Consider the following 24,488-nt stretch of genomic DNA (forward strand, 5'->3'; position numbering starts at 1 on the left):
TGCATACCATGCCCTCGGAGCTTGACGTAGACCATAGAGCGCTTTATTCAGCTTCAGCACTTGATTTTCCTTCCCAGCAATGACATAACCTAGTGGTTGTCCCACGTACACCTCCTCAGAGAGATCACCATTCAGAAAGGCTGATTTCACATCCATATGATGTACCTCCCAGCCGGAATGTGCAGCTAGGGCAAGAAAGATACGAAGAGTCTCCATTCTTGCAACAGGAGCAAATACCTCTTCGAAGTCAATGTCTTCTCTCTGCGCATAGCCCTTCACCACTAAGCGTGCCTTGTGCTTGATTACATTGCCATCAGGATCACGTTTCACTTTATAGACCCACTTGAGCCCAATCGCCTTATGCCCACGAGGAAGAGTGGCGAGCTCCCAAGTGCAGCTCTCAGCAATGGAATCCATCTCTGCGTCCATGGCACCTTTCCAGGCAGCGTCGGACAGTGCGTCGTTGACGTTCGTTGGCTCCTCAGTGCTGAGCAGACAGAGAAGCATCACCTCGCACACTGCCTCTCCCTCCGTCTCATCAAGAACGCAGGAGACACGCCGATACCAAATATTTCCGGTGTCCACATCGCGCCGGTTCTCATCGTGACTCGGTGGCGTGGCCCAGCGAATCTCCTGCACTGCAAACGGTGTCTCCGTCTCGCCTTGAGGTGAGCTGAGCGCGCTCGACTCGGGTGAGGAGCCGCTCACGCTCGCCTCTGATGTGAGCTGCGTGGACGATGCCCCTGACGATGCTAGTGCCGGGGTCTTGGGGCTGGCTTGCGGCGTGGGCATCGGTGTTGCCGCGCCACTGTCCAGCTCGTGCACGCCATGCGCCATGGTGTAAACCACGCTGAAGGTTGCTGGAGTAGTCACGCTCACGCCCGTGCTTTGGGCGCTCCATGTCCACGGCCTGCTTTCCACGAAGACCACGTCCCGCGTGATCTGCACCTTCTTCGTTGCAGGATTGTACACTCTGTAGGCCTTGGACCCCTCCTCGTAGCCAACGAAAACCATCGGCGTTGAACGATCACTCAACTTGTTGATCCCTGGCCCAACTTTCTTGACATGAACCGTGCACCCAAACATACGCAAATGATGCACGCTGGGTTTACGGCCGTGCCACGCCTCATATGGGGTGACACCATCCAGGCTACGTGTGAGGGCTCGGTTCAGAATGTAGATGGCTGTCTTGACCGCTTCTGCCCAGAAGAACGACGGCATGCTCATGCTCTTCAACATGCACCTGGCCATCTCCACCACGGTTTGATTTCGCCGTTCCACCACCCCGTTTTGCTGAGGTGAGTAGGGGGCCGTGGTGTAGTGCTTGACACCAATCTCCTCACAGTATGCCTTGAACTCGCCGGAGTTGAACGCCCCCCCCCCCCCCCCCCCCGCAATCTGAACGGAAGGCGCGTAACCTGCACTGGCCGTCCGCCTCTGCCAATGCTTTGACCCTCTTGAAGCGGTGAAATTCCTCATCCTTGGACTTCAGGAGCTCTACCCACATGTAGCGACTGTAGTCATCAACTATCAACAAGAAATACTTGTTACTTGCGGGTGTAGTTGGCTCGATCGGGCCACACAGATCGGTGTGCACGAGCTCTAGCGCACGCTCTCCACGGTATGCCGTCGCTTGGGGAAATGGCGCTCGGTGTTGCTTTCCCAGTGCACATCCATCACAATATTCCTCCACGCGGTCGATGACAGGCATGCCGTGCGCCATCTGCTTCGTGGACATGGTCCGGAGCGCGCGGAAGTGCAGATGACCCATACGTGCGTGCCACCTCTGGTTGCATCATCGCCCTGGGCCATCAGACAGGCCGGGGCGTCGATGGTCAGCTGCCTTGTGTACAGCCGACTGCTTGACCGTCTGACGCGGGCAAGGGTTTGATGCGCTGGGTCGCGGATAGCCATCACGCCACCCTCGATGGTGATGGAACAACCGCCCTCATCCAGCTGTCCCACTGAGATGATGTTGCTTCGCAGGCTCAGGATGAAGAAGACGCCCACGAGCGCTCGCTGGTTCCCGCTCTGGTAGCGAAAAACGACCGACCCGCGACCTCAGATGGCAACATGCGACCCGTCGCCGAACTTGACCGTGCCATGCACGCTCTCATCGAGCAATGAGAACACGGTTCTGTCCCCGGTCATGTGGCTTGAGGCACTAGTATCAAAGTACTAGAGGCCCTCGGGCGAGGGGACAGGGATCACCTTCTCTTCATTGAGAAAGACGGCTTGTCACGCCACGATCTCCGACGTGGTGACGGTGGTGACCACGGCCATGAGCAGTCCCTGATCGTGATCATCGCCCGCCTGGACCAGATTCTCCTGCTCGTTTCTCCCCTTCTGCTGCTGTTCCCGAAGCCACGTCCGGCACTCCTTCTTCCGGTGTCCTGGTATCCCGCAGTGATGGCATTTTCCCTTTTTCTTCTTGCCGCCGGAGACGCCCGCAACCGAGCCCGACGCGCCCTTGCCGTCGCCAGGCTGCTTGGCCTTGGTGGGTGACTTGTTCTTGCCGGCGTTGCCGCCGCCACCGCCTGATGATGAGCCTCCGCCGCCGCCCACCTTCTCGCGGGCCAGCCACTCCCCATGAGTGAGCAGGAGGCGCCCGACATTGTGTGATCCATCGTCAAGCTCGTAGTGGTCCTCGCAGGCAGAGAGGCGGCCGACGAGCTCCTCGATAGTCATGGTTATCAAATCGATCAGAGACTCGATTGCCATGGCCATCGGGCGGTACCGCCGCGGCACCACGCGGAGGAATTTCTGGACCGCCTTGTGCTCGGTGACCGCGTCGCCGTACAGCTCCAGATCGGCGACTAGGGCCGAAAGCCGCAGCCTGAAATCCTCGACGGACTCACCGTCCTTGAACCTGCGATCTTCGAACTCCCGCCGGCGCACCTGCGCCTTGGCCTCGGGGCGCGCTCCCTGCCCATGAGCATGGTCTTGATTGTCTCCCACGCCTTCTTCGCCGTGTCCTTGGCAGCCAGCACGCGCAGCATCTCCGGCGGGACGCCGTGAGGAGGATCTGCAGCGCACGCCGATCGTCGTTCTCGTCGGCAGCGTCGTCGATCACCGCATACCAGACGCGGGTGACTTGCAGCTTGACCTGCATCACAAGTGCCCACTCCTGGTAATTGGTGCGGGTGAGCATCATCGACGCCTCTGAGTCCTCTCGCACGACACGCTCCACCATGCGGTACTCGCCGCTGCCGTCGCCGGTGAGGCGAGCGAGCGGCGCCTTGGATGAAGGCGTCCTCGGCGACGACTTGCCGCCGCCCTTGTTCTTTCCGTCCGATTCGTCGCCAAACATGTCCACGGCGGATCAAAAACTGCCGTTCCTCCGAGGATCAAACACCCGTCGCTCTGATGCCAAATGTCGCTGTCTAGCCGATCGAGAGGAAGAGATCAGAGAAAGGAAGAGAACTGTTGTTTTGCGCCGGGCAGGACTCCCCAGCTTTTCCGTTGTTCTATTCATCTAATTATTGTGTTTACAAACGACCTAGCTAACTAACCCGACCAGCCCGCTGCGATCCGGAGTTGCCGCGCCATCCCACGACCTCCATATCGCTCGCGTGCCACGCTGACCGGGAAAACCAGAACAGAAAACAAAAAAACGGGCGATCGTGCGAGGACACGGCCCGCACTCTACTTCTACGTGCATGCTGCATGTGGACATCACATCAGCGGCCATGCAATGCTTATTCTAATCAAAGCAAACTAGAAGACACACAAGTGTGATGGAGCTTAGGTCAACAGTGGTTCCAACTTTTTGGAGAAGACAATATCTCAGGAGGCGGTGCAAATAGCGTAAACGTTGTGGAATGCACTTTCTGTGTCACCATGCCATTATCTTTCAAATCACTAAGGATGTGTTTGCTTACTCGCATTGATTTTAGTCATTTTTGCATCTGTTGGACCTGTTTGAGGGTATGTAGGCTCTGGGCCATGTTCTGCATATTGTTTGGTACCTGACGTTTGGTTGCCTGCACATGTGCTTTAGTGGTGATCACATGCAAATCAGTCCTGAGGTGTTGCAACCTACTCTGTAGCGCCAGCCACGTGCTCCCTTTGCTACACCGTGACTGCTTTTTGACTGAGCATGCGCGTGCATGTGGATTGTGGCCGACGCTAGCTGGACCTCGGCAAGAAGGTGGCAGCGTCTACGGAACACAAAAAGGAAAACATGTGAGGGCCAACGCCTAACCAGATAAACTATGGCGGCAGGAGCTTACCAGTCTCGGTCCCCAGGAGCTTACCATGATGACGGAGGCAAAGAGCTCGACAACCATGGCGGCAGCAGGCACTTGGCTCGACAAGGTGGATCCAATGTTGTATCAAGGAGATATATGACACTAGTAGAAAAAAGGTCAAATGTGAGACACATTAGTCCCGGTTTGCATTTGAGCCGGCACTAATGTGTCCATTAGTGCCGGTTCAAATGGCTAGGCAGGAGGAGATCTTTAGTACCGGTTCAGTTCGAACCTTTAGTACCGGTTTGCATTTGAGCTGACTGTGAGTTTGATGTATTAATTCGTAGCTAGCCAACAAAGGATGAATAAAACATTATGAGCAATAACCATGGATATCTTACCCCGCAAAAAAAACATGGATATCCTGTACCTGCAGTGTTAACTGTGTATGTACATAGCATTCTTGATAGAATACCTACGTATGGCAGAATAGCAGCTATACACTGTTGAGTCTCCACGTTGGCCATGGGCCTGGCCAGACTTGTTTACTACACTGGACAAATTTCCAGGGGCTCGCATGTTTCATATGAACTTTTTCTACATGTATTAAAAATGTTTCAAAGTCTAATGAAAAAATATTTAACAAGTATTTACAAAATGTTCAAACATGGGTTGGATAAAAAGGTTTATCATATATTTGAAAAATGTTTAATGTGTATCAAACAAAAATGTTCAAAATGAATATAAAAAATATACAGGGTGTATAATTTTTTTAACATGTATTTGTTAAAATAAAAAGAACAAACAGAAATGAAAAAAATAGAAAAACCAAAATAAAAACCAGTCAAAACCGTAAAATAAGAAAACGAAAAAGAAAAAAAAAACACATTGAACATTCCCAAAACATATGAAAAGCAAAAAGAAAAACAGGAAGAAAACCGGAAGAAAAGATAACAGAGAAATCAAACAGATTAACACCGAAAACAGATAGAAAAGGACCAAAAACATAAAAGAATACAAAACGCGTGAAAAGTTCTGAAAGTGGTTCACCTCGGTCAATAGAGCCTTTTCTAAGATCATGCGATTGGACCGGACCACTGAAGGAAACCATTGAGACAAAGCTATGTCTCATCTCACAGAAGGCGAAAGGTTTTGTGCTCTATTGGTACATACTGCAGTCTTCTGGCATGTAGCGCACACCTTGGAGACGGCATTATATTTTTTTCTTTTGAGGAAATTATGGTTTTCCATTGATTCGTGCCCTCTCTACCTGGTTTTAGAGTAGACAGAGGGGCAGCGATTACAAACATTTAGGCAGAATCCATTATGCAATAGTTTGAATTGTAAACTGAACTATAAACTAAACGTCCAATGCAAGCCAAGAGGTATCAACCCATCCAGTGAGCAGCGGCATGCCGACAGGAGCTAGATGTCTACAATTCACGTCACAGCAAGGCATGAATTGACATAACTAGCACAGACAGGCAGCTCACCATCAGATGCTGCATTTTACTTTCTGGCGTTTCGATTGCGATCCCGTCAACCAATCGACGCAATCATCCCTGCTTCCTTCAGGATGCGCAAGCTGCCACTTGAACACACGTTTTTTCCATTCTCCGATCAGTGGACTTTCTGACTTTTGCATAATTCGCATTATGATGTTGCCATTGACCAATGGCTCCAACTTCCACACCTCAATGAGACCTAGATCAGTTATGGAACGCTCAACTCTCATGTACTGCTCTTTCCTCCGATGCAGCTCATCCCGCTGCTGGCTGAGTGTGCCGCCCGCATTTTCAGCTTCTGGATGAAAGATAATGGATATAGCAAGTGCCACCCGCCATAAGTCCTTTATTTCACTAAGTACGACTCCTGCATAAACACGCTTCCATGTGTCCATTGGTATATCATGATATACATCTTCCACCTCCTCCCTGACAGCTCGCGAAGCGACATTCGATTCAAAGAGGAGCACTAGATCAGCAAATTTTCCGCTGGCAACATGCACGTCGAGAACCGATTTAGCAACACATGCTGGCAGCTTTAATGATTCCTGAATAATATAGCTAGTGACAACAATCTTCTTAGATTTTTTATTCAAGTAGAACATCTTTCGGAGGGGAAAAAAGAATGCACTATAGAGGTAAAGCTTTTCCTGTTCACCCGGCAGCATGGGATGAGAAACACTGCTGCGCACAGAAATTGCAAAGTTCCAAGCTGATTCAAGTGTGAAACACAACAGCGATCACAATTGTCAAAAACTGGAGGGCTGCAATTTTTGGGGAAAGCAAGTGCAATATGAAATAGCCCCAGATCACGAATGTAAGACATTGCCTCGGCTGGGTGTTCGCCTGACATCATAAGATCAATCTCCTTCCCAACACGTTCTTTGCTAATCTTGCAACCAAGTGCTAATTTCACCTTTTCGTCTGAGGCAGCTTCTTTCAACCTATCGGATAACGTAAAGTTGAATCTAGCGGCAAATCGAATTGCCCGAAGAACTCTAAGTGGGTCATCCAAGAAGGTAGCTTTGGCATCTAGAGGAGTATCAATAAGGCCCTTGGTGAGATCGTCAATACCTCTTTTAGTAAAATCTTCCACAATGTTGTCGTTGATGTTGAAGAATAAACTATTAATTGTTAGGTCCCTGCGGTGGGCATCTTCTTCAGGAGTGGCGTCCTCCATGGTGGGAATGCCGCTGCTTTCTGCATATCTTTCAGACCTCAAGTTAACAAAATCAATTTCTCTGTCGAACATGTACGTCTTAGCAGTTTCCAAGTGCTTGGATTTATCCGGATTGCTGCACAAAAAATATAATATATAATTCAAGTTAAAGAATAGCCCTGGCATCTCAAAAAACATGTGTCGAAGTGTCATAACAGTCACGAGGAGAGGATCAGCATACCAGGGGATAACTTTGGTTCCTCGTTTCTTGTCCCCCTCCCCTATCAACTTTAGGTAGACGTCTACTTTCTCGGAGAAATCCTGGCCCGTGATATTATCAAGGGCAATGTCAATGTCAGTAGGTTGTTTCCCTAGTAGCTTGTCCCGGACCCAGCCACCGGCGACGCGAAGCGTGGTGCCAAGTCGGTAGTGCCGAACGACATCAAGAAGCCGTAGGAAGATCTTCTCCTCTTCCTCTGACAGCTCCAATTTGAGGGTCATTGCCTCCTGGAACTGCTGCAGCAAACCTCACACAGAATCGAGATGGGCGGAGTCGATGGATGGGATGGAGACAGGCAAATTGGTGTCGGCTTCGCTGTCTATTCGCCAGTCGAATTTCCGCATATAAACCCTAACCCTAGATAGTTCCCGACACCACAGGTGTTTGATTGGGGAACGGAAGGGAAACCCTCGTACCTCCGCGGGGTGCACGGAGGAAACCCTACCACGCCAGGGGTTAGGGTCTGTCTTGGGGATCTGCACTGCCGCCGAATGCGAAGTAGGGTCAGAGGTGGAGCGGGCATTACATAGTACAGGTAAAAAACATGCTTCATGTACTGTGTCCGGTTTTGGGTAGCTTGTGGGTTTCCTATGGTGTTGTACACATACAACGAGCACAACAATGCATGGCTTCGATGTGGACGTACGGCGGCCACCAGCCCAAACACGGGAACATATATAGGCGCTGGGTGCCAAGCGAGGGCCGCCGAGCGTTAGATAGAATGCCCACGAAGCAGCGATAGCGACGCCGGTCGGCCGGTGGAGTATGGCTGTATGAAGCAGGACATTGGCAACAGGGGCCATGGCCAAGCTGCCCGTGGTGCTGTCAAGCATCGGCATGGCGAGCCAAGCAACGGCTAGCGATCGAGCCCGGCGAGACATGGCCGGCCATGGCAGCGTTGTCTGCTGACGGAAGTCACCACGATGAGCCGGCGAGGACGTCAACTTCGATCATCTCTTCCTGTAGTCTGTTGGCGCCGAGTACTAGCCTAGTGCCCTAGCGTCGTCCTGTCGATGCCGGCGAGCTCGATGTCACTGTTGTCTGTGATGTCTGCGACGATCGCCTCGCCACGGCCACCGCCATGGACGACAGATGGGTGGAGAAGTAGAAGGTAAAAGTGATGGCCGAGATGGCGAGCGGTAATCAGTGGAGATGCACCGGCATCACCGAGCAGATGGCCGTGATAGCCTTGCGATCTTTTCCGATACAAGGCACCACCCTTCAGGTACTCGTCAACGCCGAGTCGACGGCTTCCCAGAGCTCATTGGCCTTGAACGTCCACTCCATCATGGTCGCCCACATGGTGTAATTTCCGCAGTCGAATTCGGATACGGGGATCTTGCCGGAGCAACAATTACTTTAGCCGAGTACTCTGCTAGCTGCTTGGTCTTGTCTTTGTTGTCGTCTGACATGATCTCCCGTTATTAAAAGATCAACCTAGCTCTAGATACCAATTGTTGGCCCTTCTTGATGCCGAGTACTTTTCAATGACGGCAATGACCGACGACGAACGACAATGACAAACAAAGCTCGCTAACGAACTCGATGAAGTGTTTTACGCCGAGTTGCACCGTAGTACAAAGCTAGCCACCTGATGCCAAATCGATCCTTGTACCTTGTACGTGTATAGCACTTCTATCTGCAATCGATCAACAAACTGAATGGATCCCGGAGCTCTTATTCCCACGCACTGACCAAGTCTGTGCTCCTGATGATTCTCTGGAGAGTATGGCATGGACATAATGAGCTTACTCATGACAAGCCTTTTCCATCTGTGGAAGGATCCCGGCGGTTCTTATGCAGTTACCTGGCAAGTTTATTGCAGGTCAAGAACCAGTCTACTGAGCAAATTATCAGAGGAAAAGGTGTACTGAATGGACCGGCCCCGGCTGTAGTTTCACATATAACACATGCTACAACCAATAGTTGGGAGGGGCCACCTGCTGGCAATGCTGAAGCTGAATATTGATGGGTCATACAATGAGAGTACAAGGGTGGCAGGGGCGGGTATGATTCTCCGTGACGACTATGGACGAATTGTTTTCTCTTCCTGCCGTTTTCTTAGTTGTCGCGGATCAGCACTTGAGGCGGAACTAAGTGCCTGTATGGATGGCATGTCCCTTGCACTAGAGTGGAGTCAGCAGGATGTCCTTGTTGAAACAGATTCTGTGGAGGTCGCTAAGATGATTAATAATCCATCTCGAGATATCTCACAGCTGGGTCATCTAGTTGAGCACGTGAAGCATCTCATGAACCAAGGGAGGCGTTTTGTTGTCAACAAAATCTCCCGGAAAATGAACCAAGTGAGCGATCTGCTTGCTTGTTTTGGTCGTCTAGAGGAACGAACAGTAGTTTGGTTAGGATCAGGGCCCGATGAAATATTAGACCTCATCCTACGGAATTGTAATGTGACTATTATTAATCGATACAATCCCTTTACCCCGCAAAAAAAAACTTGACTGATCGTCTAGCTAGTTTCACCTATACGGCGCAACACAAGAATCGATTTGATTGCCACACGCATGTCTCATCTGTGTTGTTTTCTTTTTTCGAGGGGAAAACCTGTTGCCATCTTATTAACTAGAAACAACTGTCTCGTCCACTAATACAAACCGGAGGAAAAGTAAACCAAGTCTGGTAAATCATATTAAGGCAGCCTTCCCTAGATAGACTATGACTATGCGCAGCTCTGTTTGCATAGAGTCTAGCCCACACCACTCGGAATTCATCCATTGATGAAAGATGTCCCTTGATCTCTTCGATGAGGGACCCCAGCCTGGACCTGTTCAACTCTTCGCGCGTCAACTCTTGCATGGCGCCTTTGTTGTCCGTTTCCAAGATCATCTGCCGTGCGCCCATCTCCACCGCTAGCTGAACACCTCGCCGTCAAGCAAGCAGCTCAGCATGACCAGGGTCAGAAACCGAAGGGAAAAAAAAAAGATGCTCCTCCCAAGAACACTCCATGGTGATCGCGGACGACCGCTCCGCCGCCGCCTGACCCATCGGTCTTTGTCGTGGCTCCCTCAGTATTGACCTTCAGCCAACCTTGGTCAGGAGGGCACCACGGCTCCGGTGGTTTTCCTCCCTTTGTGGATGCCGGTGAAAAGCGTGAGCCTCGGCCCACTCATCCAATAGCCTCCATACACGCTCGACCTGAGATCACGCATCTTCAAAGGACTTGCCATCTCTTGTATCATTTCGAGCAAGCCGCATGTGATATAGTATCATGATCATGACTGCTTTATTGCCTTCCATGGCCTTACCAAACCAGTCTAGAATCCATAGCTTGAGTTCCAGCTGCGTCTGCGAAGCCCCAATCGCTGGTGGGCCAAAAAAATAGTCACCTCTTGCTTCATTTACCAGAGGCCAGCAGTAACTGGCGCATGGGCAGAACCAAAAGCGATGCAAAACTGTCTCCTCCCTCTCGCAAACTAGGCCTACAACCACAGACTTGATGAAGTTACAAGGTGGTGGTTACATATATATACTAGTAGTTAGCCAGCCTATACCTAAATCTATTAGGTGACTGAGTCCTAGTCCGAGCCGGCTAGGAGACGGGGACGTGTTTAACTCCAACAATCACCCCTTCTGCCTAAACACAACGTCGTTATGTTACAGCTCCGACGTCGATCCTTCTTCGCATCTCAAAGAAATTTCGATCCAAAGCCTTGGTTAGGACGGCCGCCAGCTGAATCTTTAGTGCAATCGTAGTTGACCTTCATCTTACCTTGTTCCGTGCGATCCTTCATTTAATGATACAGTGCATGCTCTTGTCATGCTGCACTAGATTCTTGGGTAGAAAAGTCGTAGACTCACTGTCCACATTGAGCATCACTGTTTCCAGATCTCGATTTCTGATATCATTGTGTAGCCTTCTTAGCCACACACCTCGACACTCTGCTTCACTTGAAGTAGATTTCACCACTTCATGCTTTCGTGATATCCAACCTACTATGCTTCCGCCAAGGGAATATGCTACGCCCGAGGTACCCTTACGGTCGTCAACAACTCTTTCCTTGTAACTACCACTATAGCCGAGTAGTTTCACTATCTCATTCTTGCTCAACTCAAGACGAGGTTCCATTGAAGCGGCATATTTCATGCCACAACTTTCAAGTGCCTTCCTTGTTTTATGCCTCCTGGTATAGTGTGATCCCTTTCGGCTTTTGTTGTACCTCTATCCCGAGGTAGTAACTCAAAAGATCTAGATCGTCCATCTTGAAAAGCTCCTTCATTTCTAGTTTGAACTTTGCACTCACCTCTTCATCTGCTCCAGTTATCAATAGGTCGTCGACGTAGATGACAAGTAGTAGACGATCCTTTTCTTCACCTCTCTTGTACATTGCATGCTCTAGTGGAGCTTCCTCAAATCCAAAAGAAATCATCGTCTGATCAAGTTTGATGTTCCATGCCCGAAGGTGTTGCCGTAGCCTGTTCAAGAATTTACGGAACTTCAGTACTTTGTGCTCTTCGTCCTCTTTAATAATCCCAGTGGTTGGTCACATAAGTGTCTCCTTATAACTCTCCGTTCAGAAACATTGTTTTTACATCCATGTGATGTATCTTTCATGATTCTTGAGCCGCAAGAGCGATGATTAATCACACCATTTCCATCTTTGCAATGGAACGAACACTTTTTCGAAGTTCACACCTTCCTCTTGCATGTAATGTTTAGCTACTAGCCTTTCTTTGTGGTGCACACAATTCCCTTCGGCATCATTCTTGACCTTGAATTCCCACTTGAGATCCATGGCTTTTTCATTGTTGGGAAGATCCACAAGCTCCCATGCATTATTGTCGTGAGTTGACCCCACTTCTCTTGCATAGATTGATGCCAACAATCTTATGTATTTGCGTCCTGGAATTTTGCCTGTTTCACGGTGCTAAGAGGTAGCTGGGAAACTGCATAACCTGCAACCAGGAGTCATTGCAAGCATGTGTAATGTGTTAGTGCTCTTACCTGCAAAAATATTGTGTTAGTGCTCTGAAGACTGCAGCTAATCTTTTCAGGTTTAGCCGAAGAATGGAGATAATCTTACCAATGCCTGAAGGATGCCCTATTGTTGCTTATATAGCTTTGATTCTTTTCATGTTTTGTATCCACTATCTGAGAGTTTGTTACCATGTCGCGCATGAGTTGTTATCCTAATTCGGAGATGCTTTTGTCTTCTATGTATGTGTGGCTGGACGATTTACCTATCTTTTTGTAGGGGATTCTTTTTTTTCCTTTTTTGAGGGGATTTCCTCCCTACGGGATGGAGGTTGTATTTGTCTAATGAACAGGTTATGTTTTTCCGGTCAGAAAAGAGAAGAGATGGAGCGAAATGCGAACTGGTCTCTGCATTTTGATTTCAATAGGACTCCTTACAAGCGTTCTTTCTATATATTGTTATCTAAAAATAAACAAGCTGTGGACGCCCCCAGCCGAGATTCTCCAGGAACCCACTGCATGCTGTGGTTTCTTTCTTGACCCGTGGGAAACATGTAATTTGCCTTCACTGACCAGCCTCCACTCGAGATGGGTAATGGGCTGGACTTGGTTACTACACTAGACAAATATTTCCAGGGCTTGGGCTAATGTTATTGTCATGGATAGTACCATACATTCATTGCACTCATTCCCAAGTACCGAAGAATTGGGGTAATTTCGATCAATCAGTTTGTGCAATCTCCCTTTTTATGTTTGGATGGTATGTCAGCAATGACATCCAGATCATTGACAACCCGTTAAGGCGCTGGCAGTGGCCATTCGGTGGTATAGGGACCTCGGGTAATTTTTATTATGTTTGTAATGGTTTCTTCTTCTGGTTAATCTTTATAATAGTTCTACATCTTTTTTTGTGCAAAAAGGATGATAAGCATAATTGCTTTCTTCTAATTTGCTTCAAATATTTTCCTTTTCAGTTTCTTTTTTCTTTTACATTTCTTTTTTCCCTGGACCACACCTACATGAAAAAAAGAAAGGTGAGCAGAGAGCAGCAAGCGAGCCGGCATGCGAGAGGACCACACCTACTGCTTGTGGGCCGGCCCAAACCTCGTCAAGAAGTATAAAGTAAAACAACACTGAAAAGACCACGGGGAAAACTGCATTGCCAAAAGTAAAAAAGATATGAGTGTGCCAAATCGATCATACTGTTAACTCGACCCACATGAAGATAGATGTTTTGGCTACATTGTGGCAGCAGGCGGAAGCACAGCTGGAATGAAAACAACTAGCAAGCTATTACTTCTTCCTCTTGCTCCATCTCATTCTTGTAGCCTATGCAAGATCTAATAGCATGCAAGTTGATAGGCTTTTGCCCAAAAAAAGTCTTAACAGCACCAACCTTTTCCACTAGAGTTATACGGAGATGGACTGTGGGAGCCGCTCAAACTCGTTGGGTGATCACCATTCTTCAAAATACGATGTCTTTTAATCAGAACACTCTCACTCTTCTTCAGTATGCTCTGGCTCTTCTTCATGTTGCTCCGACCCTTCTTCAGACTGCTCCAACTCTTGTTCAGATTGCTCCAGCTCTTCTCTAGAATGCTCCGACTCTTCTTCAGAATGCTGCAGCTGTGGGACTTGCGCATATTGAATATGGCAAAACAAATGTACAGTTAACAAACATGAAACAGAGTTGGTTAAAACGTACTTCCTCTGTTCACTATAAGATGTTTTGGACATTTCAGTATAGACTACATACGGACTGAAATTAGTGAACACAAGCACACTAAAACGTGTCGACTCATAAAGAAGTTAAAACATCTTATATTTTGTGAATGGAGGGAGTACATGTTAAGTGTAAACCCATGTGTGCTAGATAACCAGAAGAAAAACTTCTGTTTTGGCAGATGACGGGGTTTCCAAATCGATAGAGTTACTAAGTTCCCAGGAATTGAAGCCCTGGCAGCCGCTGGCCACGGCCTTCTCCCGCGTACCCTGTGTCGCTCGCATGTGACGGCCCGCAGAAGAAACCCTAGCCACCACGATCTTTCCCCTCTCCTCTGGGTCTCTCTTCTGGCGGCAATTCGCTCCCAGCTTCGGCAACAGCCTCCTGGTGGGTCCTCTACACCCTCCACCGCCCCCGTCCAGCCCCCCTCGCTCACACAGGATAGGCCATGACAGAAGGGATGGCACGGCGGACAAGCCGCGGCGACAGGGAGCACGCTCGATTAAGGTGAGCTTACGACGGCGTAGGGGATGGAGGAATCCGAGGAGGAGCAGTGGAGGGCGGACAAGGGCAGCGTGGGGCCACGTTTGCAGGAGGGGCGACGCTACCCTGAATAGAAGGGGAAAATCACTCGAGCGTTGTCTCCCCAGTTGTGCTTCTTTCAGCCAATGTGGAAAGGAATGTCGGCGGCTCTTCTGTTGTTGGCTCTTCGCCTGGCTGCGCCTGCTGATGCGGCAGGGAGTTCTGTTGCGTCATCTGTTGTTGGTGTTTTTCCTCTACTCCTGTAGTTTTCTGTTACTATATTTGATAGTAGTTTTTTTTTTACTGTTGTGGCTGTTCGTGGTACTGGTGGCAGAAACTCATTTGTCTATTCCGTGCATATTATTTCAGATGGTCAGATGGCTTGAAGAGGCGTAGGCTGCGGTGGCCGCATTTGTTTGGATGCCTTCGTTGTTTCATGTGATTTTTTTTAATGTTTCATGTCTGGTCTTGGACCAAAGGTCTTTTAATGTATGTTCATATGTACTACGTCTAGCAAGGTCTGAGTTTAATTGTTTGGAGTTCCTTTAATGTTTTGTCCAATGGATCTGTATCCCATCGTGCAGGTGTGGTGGGCATCCCGGCAGACAGAATCAACCATCCAAGCGCGGCTGGCAACCACGGAAGCTGATCGTACTGACCGCTCCAGAGGAACTGCTATTTCCACGTAGGGGTCTGTAGCACATAGGCCTTGTACAATGTAAGGTGCTTAGGAAAGGTGTTTAGAGACATAAATCAGATTTTTCTTAAGCACCGATGCTTATTTGTACAACATAAACGCTTAACTAAGTTTCAGAAAAATTCGATTTATTTTTCTAAGCACCCCTAAGCATATCCTATTGTACAAGGCCTTACATGGACCATTAAAAAAACAACACATGGCAAGACTGAATACACGTGATTACAAAGCAGTTCACATAACCATCACAAGTTGACACCAAGACTGAGGCGTGTAAAAACAGAATAGCCACTTGCCAAACAACTCGATCTTCTTGAGGCCCAAATACCGCCTCCTATAAGATCCAGCACAAGCGCCACCGAAAGGACACACCAGCAGCATCAGCATACCGAAAACCCAAAACCCGGTCCAACATGCTCCACAAAATTGACCACTCATAATAACCCACGGTCAAAGAAAAAAAGAAACTCCACAACAAAAAAACGGCGTGGCAAAACGCGCGTGACCCTCTAGTACATTTGAAGGCGGCACGAGCTGTCGGATGGTTGATTGCATATGTTCTGAGTAGCGTACCTGGATGTCCATTAGATGTTAGTAGAGAATACAACGTCAAATGGCGTTTATTTATTTCAAAAAAGAGAGCATTCAAATTACGCAATGAGAAAGAAAAATAAAATAAATAGAGTTAAATGTGGTGAACATTATGGGTTTATCAAAATTTGAATTTAGAAGAACAGTGTGAAATTCCAGATGTTAAGTGTTCTGGGTAAGGTAATATGAAACCAAATATTCTCGCACATAAATGGCATTCAAAATAAAATATAAGAAAGTTAAGAGTAGTCACATCAGATTTGTGGTCAGTTGAAGAAGAGAGAAAAAAAGCAGGTTGTAAACTTGCATGCAACTGTAGCATGAGCTTCAAAAAACTTTGTGACTGAGTGAGATGGGCCAAGTATTAATGACTTGGTATGTATCAATATATAACTATCATATATGTGTGGTAAAAAATTGTCTTTGGATGATGTGGGAATGGGATAGAACCTGCAGCTGGCCTTGTTATTCGTTGTTAGAATAAATCCGAGGCACACCGTCGATCATCCGAGGACCAAGCAATCACACGAGCACAACACCAAGATTTGTTAACGAGGTTCACCGATATGGCTACATCCCCGGGCCTGACTACGGGCACTCCTCTCCGTGACACCGTCACAATACCGTACCCAGTCGCCCTGGACACCGGCACATGCCGCCGGCTTCCCCTGCGTTCCGGTGCTATTAGTTGGCATAGGTTACATCGTGTGTCTACCCCCGCTATATATGAGAGGCCTAGGATACAATTGTCCTACTAGAACACGACTCCACATCCTATGTAAACACAATACAACTCATAGTCCAACTGTAACCTACCTTGTACACTATATTCGACACAACACCAACAAACTCCACCTTGGCGTCAAACTTCCATGTACATTGGACTTGAGCTTATCCCGTGAGCACCACTGCTACTCCAAAGACTCCATATGACTCCACCTGCAACTTGTAGTCCCTTCTTTTCTTGACCACGGTCAACACTCGAGCAAAATTAAGTTCCTCATTACTCTAGTTTGTGCTCCCAACTTTCAGAGTATCCGTCCAATGCCATCACACACCGACCACTGACCTGCGTGAAAGTGAACAACTCACATATTGGGTGACACACATTAGAGTTTCCTGAACTCAACATCACCGCTCTTTCTTGACCGCCTGTCTGAAACTTGAAGGAATTTCACCATTGCTTGTAGTCATCCCGAGTCAAATTCGCAGTTGTCTCATCACATGTATGACCACCAGAGCCCTGGCCCGTCTCCATGTCCCGCGCTATCGCACGCCTCGCCGCTATTACTGCGTCGAGCCTCCGCTGTCCCGGTCGAGTCTCAAGGGTCGCGAACCCACACCACTCAACCCCCACTGCAGAGTATCACTGATCATGACCGACCGATGACGAGTTTCACGCTTCCATCAGAGCACTGGGCTCCAATCCGGACTACGTGTCACCCGCTTTTTCCTTCCCGCTGAATAGGCTTCGATTCTCTGGATCCTTACACCGTAGCCCCTCAATCCAGCTCCACCTTCAACATGACTCCGCGGTAGATGATCAGTCCACCCTCGCGCCCCGTCGACTTCAAGCTCTCATGTGTACATCACCTTGAATCAACCCCGCGTCATAGTCTTGTCGAAACCACACAAGCCTTCAGACCCGCGCCACGTGTTTCCACGCCCAAAAAGTCGGTCACCATCAGCATCACGCTCCTATGTCGTCGTCGCCGATCCCATCACCGTTTTCTGTACCAACCGACTCGCGTCGATCCGTCAGACTGTCCAGTTCGACCCAGCCAAACTTATTCGACTGCACAACATGCACCAGACTCCACAAACCTTGTACGCACATCCGATATGACACGCTTGTCCACGCGCCTTCACCACTTGTCCACGTATTCCAAGACGTCTCAGCAAATCAACTCAGAAAGAAGTTCCATGCAAACTGCACAATTCTTCTTCTTTCCTGTCACTATTTGCTATTGCCTCTCCGTGTACCTTATAGCAGAAAAACGGCCGAACTTGATCCAACCAAACTGCTCCCGTGCACACACACACACACATGGTCCTGTAGCCTTTTTTTTTTGGTCTCAAACAAATCTCACTTAACGTGCCAACATCCCAAGTATTAGCATGATCCCACGTGCCTGCCTCTTGGCTTGTGGGCAGCAGCAACGCACAAACATCACACTTGCTGGACAAAGCTCGAGAACCTGCTGTCTTCTTGCTCCCCTCCACGTACGGTCGCCGCCTTGCGCTGCTCCACACTAGCCACAAGTGCTCCACGCTATTGATTGATCGAGATCGATCCGATCTGCTTTCAAGCACTTGACTGATTCCAATTGCTACACGCTGCCTGACACAGATACTTTGCATCGCCAAAATCCCCTCGGTTCCAAGCCGGCCTATACTCGCATGATTTCTTGTCCATCTTGATAACCAGCCAGCCGAACACGCCGAGCAAAAGCCGCAATATCCGATTTTCAACGATGCATCGATCCATCGCCACCGGCAGCTCCTCTAGATCAACAATTCACAGCCTCCAAACAACGTAACTCATGATACCACTTGTTAGAATAAATTCGAGGCACACCGTCGATCATCCGAGGACCAAGCAATCACACGAGCATGACACCGAGATTTGTTAACGAGGTTCACCGATATGGCTGCATCCCCGGGGCCTGACTACGGGCGCTCCTCCGTTACAATACCGCACCCAGTCGCCCTGGACACCGGCACATGCCGCCGGCTTCCCATGCGTTCCGGTGCAATTATGTCCGCATAGGTTACATCATGTGTCTACCCCCGCTATATATGAGAGGCTTAGGATACAAGTGTCCTACTAGAATATGGCTCCACATCCTATGTAAACATAATACAACTCATAGTCCAACTGTAACCTACCTTGTACACTATATTCGACACAACTCCAACATTCGTCTTGCTCTAAGAGAAATGGAATTTGTCCAAGATGAACACCGGCCTATGCATCCCATCTATTTCAAACAACTGCTTTTTTGCTCAGTTTAATGTTGAATTACTTGGCAAAATGTGATAGATAAAATGAGAATAAACGAGACACGGGATACACATATTTTAACGTGAAAAATCCTTGAAGGAAAACAATCATGAAAGCACAAAGCCCAATTTCATTATGATGAAGTATTACAAGCACGGAACGACATGCCATCTTTAACTGCGACTACATGACGTATCCGCTCGTAGTATGTGTAGCATGAGACCGTGCCATGTCCAACTCGGTAATAAAATTTGGATCATAATTTAACCAAATGTAATGGAGTAGTAAGCCATGGTCCACATCTCGAGGGAAGATAAAGTGCTACAAGCACGGCTACAGGGACGATATTGCGACCGATTTACGCACGACACAAGATCGCAACCATTTATGTCATTCGTTCAGTGGGCCACATTCATTGCTTACGACTACTGTGTGATTTTCGTGCGTCAAGCATCATCTGCACGGTACTTCCAAAGTGGTACCAACAATGTAGATATGGTTGGATGGTTAGAGGGACTGTGGTATCCTAGCCCATCAGGGTTTAAATTCTGGTGCTCGTATTTATTCCTGAATTTATTTCAGGATTTCCGGCTATGCGCATTCAGTGGAAGGAGACGTTCCCATTGACGACGAGGTCACTGCTAGGAAAAAGGCTACTAGCATCGCGGGTACCCGCACTACTAGTATCGCGCTACAGCTAATAGTTAGTAGTAGCGTGGGTGCACCCGCGCTACTACTAACTATGTTATTAGTGGCGTGTGTGCCACCCGCGCTACTACTAACCAAATAGTAGTATCGTGTCTATAATACCAACGCTACTAGTATCCTAAATTAAAAATCAACCAATTCCGTTTTACGTATACAATTCCAGGAAAACACAATAATGACCACTGCTCTGGCTCCTATTTCATGGTTAACCGGACACCGAAGGCAATAAATGAGCCAAAAACCATCATCAAAGAACATACAAGTATGTATGTCACTAACAATTGCAAACAAAAGTTTCTCTTTACTACAGTTGTTGTATCTACTATCACATTTTCTCATTCTACCTGTTGTCACTCCAATAATAAGAAAAATGAAAAGACAAAATAGAGATAATCTGCCGCAATTGCACTTCGGTGTCATGGATTCAGTCTGTCGCTTCAACATCTCATTATCCTGCAGCAATGGAAATTTGACCCAAAATTACCTTTTGCAACTCTTCAAATCTCTTCGTTCAAGCAGACAGGGAGGTCTTAACCTACAAACAAAGATTGTCCCATAAGAATTGCTGACTTCAATGATGGGAGAATATAAGAGTGTACAAGGACATATACAGGAAATGGAACCAACCTGTAAATGTTCATCTTGTAGTTCCCTATTTTTGGCCAATTCCGTGTCATATTGTGCCCATCCGTGATAGCCTCGAGGTAAGATCTCTGCACAAACATTCCCACTCTGGCGCTATCTTCTACCTATGAATGAAAACATAACTTACTTGTCTGAGAAGCAAATGTGAAAGCTGATTACAACATGTATTCTAAGTGGCTAACCCATAGAGACTAGACTAAATTTGAAAGCTTCCCATGTTGCCGACCAATTAGCAAGTACTTGACAATTAGCAAGTACTTCACACAAACAAACTTGTACAGAAAAAAATAATACTTCCGAATTGCGGGTGAAGATGAGCAGCTCATCGACATTGCAGGTGAAGATGAGCAGCTTATAGATTTTGTTGCCAAAAGGGTAATAGTTTGTACTCCTACTAGCTTCGAAACTACTCCACATACTAGCTTTGGCCATAACAAATATCAAAATTCAGAGCAGACATAAGTCTGTCAACTGTGTTGATTAATATGCAATGAAGCAGATCATACTAGTACAAGCAAATCGTGGATTACCTTGAGGATGCCGAGCTTGACGGAGCCGTGGACGACGTCGACGCCGAAGGCAGAGACCCTGGCCACCTGCAAAGCAACATCCATCGTGAGGACAAGAAACCTGTTCGTCAGCCAGTCAGTCAGCCAAATCTGATCTGCGAGGCCGCGGATGAATCAGCAACATCCATCACGAGGACAAAAAAACTTATCCACTCTGAAAGTATTTTTGCAGTTTTTCTAGAATACCATGGTTTCTTAAAAAACTTTGGTATAAAACCCTGGTATCTCTCATACTGCAGTGTTTTTGCTGTATCTAAAAAAGAGGCCCAGACCTCTTTTTTCTAGACTGAGATGAAAGAAACTGGGGGAGCGATCAGCCTCCTTCGACTCCTCAATATGTTGTATATCCGTTAAACGAAGTTCAATCTATCTTCTGATTATTAGTGTTTCAGTTAGGTGATTAGTCCTTCTACGGCCGCCGACGGCGGTGGCTGGGCACATGTTACTTTTCTAGCGACATGCTCCTCTGGATTGCTGCATTTCAACAAAATTACTTGGCCGGCCGGACGAATTTATCATGACACCAAGAGATTATTAATCCTCTGCTTTTGCAGTAAGTAATTTGGTTATAGCAGCATGCGTGCGCATACATACCTTTTCCAGCCTATGCAGCAGATAGGTTTTAAACTGCCGAACTCCGCGCCTGCACGAGTTTGGATCCATCTTGTGCACCTTCTCGAATGCAGTAAAACAGGCCTTGTGTAACATAACTCAACAAGTCAGTCAGTCAGGTGGAAAACAAAACAGAGGAGCAATGAGCTACATGAACAAAATTTAGTGCTAGCGTGAAAGTGAGGCAACCACATATGCTAAACTAAATTAAGTTTTTCATATGACAGATGGTCGATTACTTAGGCAAAACTTTATATCTAACCCTTATTATAGTTCATCTTATTTTTTGGATTTTCCTAATAGTTTTCTCAAGGGTAATCTTCCAATAGTTGGTGTTATAACTTGTATGGTTGACATGATAAAAAATTATCCTGAATAAACTTCATCTTAGACCAAAAAGCAAAAAAAAAAAAACTGTATGGTTGCCACAATAAAATTGATAGTGAAAGGATCATCTTGTTTGGAGCACTACTTAGACGCATGCATGCTGTACTCGTGTAGCCAGGAAAAGGAATTGTTAAACAGCTCATCTAAATTATGAAAAGAGAGGGACCAACAAAGATAAATAAATGAGCTACTATTCAACAAAACACATCTAAGAATCATACATTCCATGAACCAGCACTGCAATTCAACAACCAACATACCTAAATAAGCTCCGACATAAACGAACATATAATAGCTGTCAAGTTATTTTATCACTTCTATGAGCTGTAAGTTATGTTAAAATTTGTAGACATTGAGGACACATAATTAAATACCCAAGGTACTACTAACTACCACATGGACAACAAGGAATTACAGCTTTAATCATTGAAATAACAGCAGGTCATATATAAAAAGAGAACAACACTCAAATGAGCTTACCTGAGTCTGCAAATCATCACCAGTGACAATGTTACCCACCGTGCGCAGAGCTGGAATGAGAACAGAAGCCGAAGGGTGCCTAAATCAAATAATAGGAATTAGCACGTCAACCATGTGTAGCTGAGGGAAAAGGTGAACATGAAAAATGCTCTTACAAGAGAAGCTCCACAAGGCGAGGAAAAACACCAGACTCAATCACCGATTGGATTTTGTCATTAGTACCATCAGACAGGTACGAGAGAGCCCAGCAGGCATCAGTGAGCACCTCCTCATCCTGAGAGTGGATAAGGCGCTGCAGTGCTGAGAGAGCCGGTTTGACCTGCCACACACACAGATCAACTCATAAGCATCATTTTTACAGCAAGTTCAATCAATGAGACAACTTCCCAGAATTAAACCTGTTCAAAGTTTGGTTGTGGTTTCCCACGGCAGAAGTTGGAGAGTGTCCATGTGGCATTCCTGAGCATTGAGAGCTTGGCATGCTCATTGAGCTGCTGCAACAAAGGGAACAGACCACCACTTCCAAGCACAAGGTCACGGCACTTTGAAGAGTCACCAGCAACATTCCCCAGAGCCCAAACAGCATGAAAATACAAATATGAAACACATTAGCATCATGTCGTAAAGCCTCTGAAAGAAGAAAATCTTCTGAGTTGTTCTCATGCCTGTTCGCGGACATCCTCACTAGGAGAGCTGAGTAGCTTGACAAAGATGGGCACAGCACCGTACTCAACCACCACTTTGGTGTTGTCTAATGTGCCTGACGCAATGTTGGTGAGTGCCCATGCAGCCTCAAACTGTATCAGAAAAAATCAGGTAAGCATGTGCCACTTTGAGTGATTAAATGCAACTACAATCAAATTAACATAACTTCATCATTAGGATTGTTCTCACCTGGAGTTAGGGATAGTCCTCCGGTGTGAGGAACTCAATGAAACAAGGCACCATGCCTGTGTTGATCACTTCCTCAATTGGTGGGCTTCGCTCTACAAACATTATGCAACATATCAGCAGGCCGTCACAATTTTGAATTAGAAGCGGGTACGACTTTTTCTTAAAAAAAACACATGAACTGATCATAAATTAATTAGTGTTGAATATTTAACAAATGGTGTAGGCCAAAAAAAAGCATCCATTGTTTCCCAAATTATTATTTTCATAAGCATTGCAGGGTCACATTACTGAAACAATGTTACCTAGATCGACAAACAGTCAGCAGAACATTCATTTAAAAAGGCAACAGTTAAATCGAACACTATGATACGGTGCAGGAGCAGATGAATGGACTTGACATGTTCAGTGAATTTTAAATCTCGGAAAGTAATATGGGGACAAGTAATTGATTCCCCCCCCCCCCTAATACGCAAGTAAACTAAGACCTACACTCGTGGTTTAGCCACGAGCCCACGAGCAAATCTAGAACTGGCAGACCTCTCAGAGTAATAATCATGGATAGTGTACTGATAGAGGTATGCGACGCGCGGGTTCTCGTCCTCGATGGCGTTGGCGGCACGGAGGATGGGGACGATGGGCGCGAGGGAGGAGGGCACCAGCTCGCTCTCCTCCTCCTTGCCGGAGAAGCCCTACCCCTCCTCCGCCGCTCCGGCGCCACGGCCACGCGTAGGATCTCGACGAGCGGGCGTGCGATCCCCGACGGCGTGGGGTCCAGCGGCACCATGTAGATGCCCGTCGAGGCCGCCGCGGCGAGCACCGCCCTACCCCTCCTCTGCCGCTCCGGCGCCACGGCCACGCCACGCGGCTACGGCGGGTGCCGCGGGGGAGTGGCGAGGAGGCGAGGGTCCGCGCGAGGGAGGCGGCGGCGGCGGCTTCCATGGGGATCGGAGCAGAGGAAGGTGGGAGCTTGGGGGAGTGTTGCGCGTGGCTCGTGCTCGCCGGAACGGCCGGAGTGGGGAGAGGAGCTAGGAACGGGATCGTGGGTAGGATGAGAGAGAGAGTTTTTTTAGGGATGAGAGAGAAAGTGTGTGGTGGGTTGGGAGTGGATCGGGCCGGGGTGGATGCTGACACGCTTAGTAATAGCGTGGGGGTCTTACCTGCGCGCTATAGCTACTTACTTAGCAGTAGCGCAGGTTTTACACCCCTCGCTACTACTATGGCCTGTCCTGGGTGCATGGTGAAGACCACTTAGTAGCAGCGCGGGTTTATACCCCTCGCTACTACTATTAACTTTGTAGTAGCGCGGGTTTTATAACCCTCGCTACTACTAATTAGCTGTAGCGCCTCCTTTTTAAACCACGCTGCTGGTAAGCTTCTGTGTGTAAGGTTTTCCCTAGTAGTGGGTGCTTACGGTGACTTCGTAAATTTCAAGATGATATGCCGGCTTAGTCCTTCAAAGGTGCTCATAAGAATAGGGTATGCGTGTGTGCGTTCATAGGGGTGGGTGTATGCACGTGCATATGAGGCTTGTGTCTGTACTCATATTAAAAAAACAATGTAAGTATTGGGGTGTACCCACATGCGCAACTAGA

General features: G+C 47.7%; 3 pseudogenes; all 3 read right to left on the bottom strand.

Annotated features, from left to right (window-relative positions):
* Positions 1 to 5,685: 5,685 nt before the first annotated feature.
* Positions 5,686 to 11,519, bottom strand: LOC123084549 (CCA tRNA nucleotidyltransferase, mitochondrial-like; annotated as a pseudogene).
* Positions 11,520 to 13,561: 2,042 nt separating this feature from the next.
* Positions 13,562 to 22,998, bottom strand: LOC123084550 (importin subunit alpha-1b-like; annotated as a pseudogene).
* Positions 22,999 to 23,175: 177 nt separating this feature from the next.
* Positions 23,176 to 23,835, bottom strand: LOC123084551 (uncharacterized; annotated as a pseudogene).
* Between the last annotated feature and the right edge of the window lie 653 nt (positions 23,836 to 24,488).

This window comes from Triticum aestivum, chromosome 4A (assembly GCF_018294505.1).
Source record: "Triticum aestivum cultivar Chinese Spring chromosome 4A, IWGSC CS RefSeq v2.1, whole genome shotgun sequence".
In the NCBI taxonomy this organism is placed as follows: Eukaryota; Viridiplantae; Streptophyta; class Magnoliopsida; order Poales; family Poaceae; genus Triticum; species Triticum aestivum.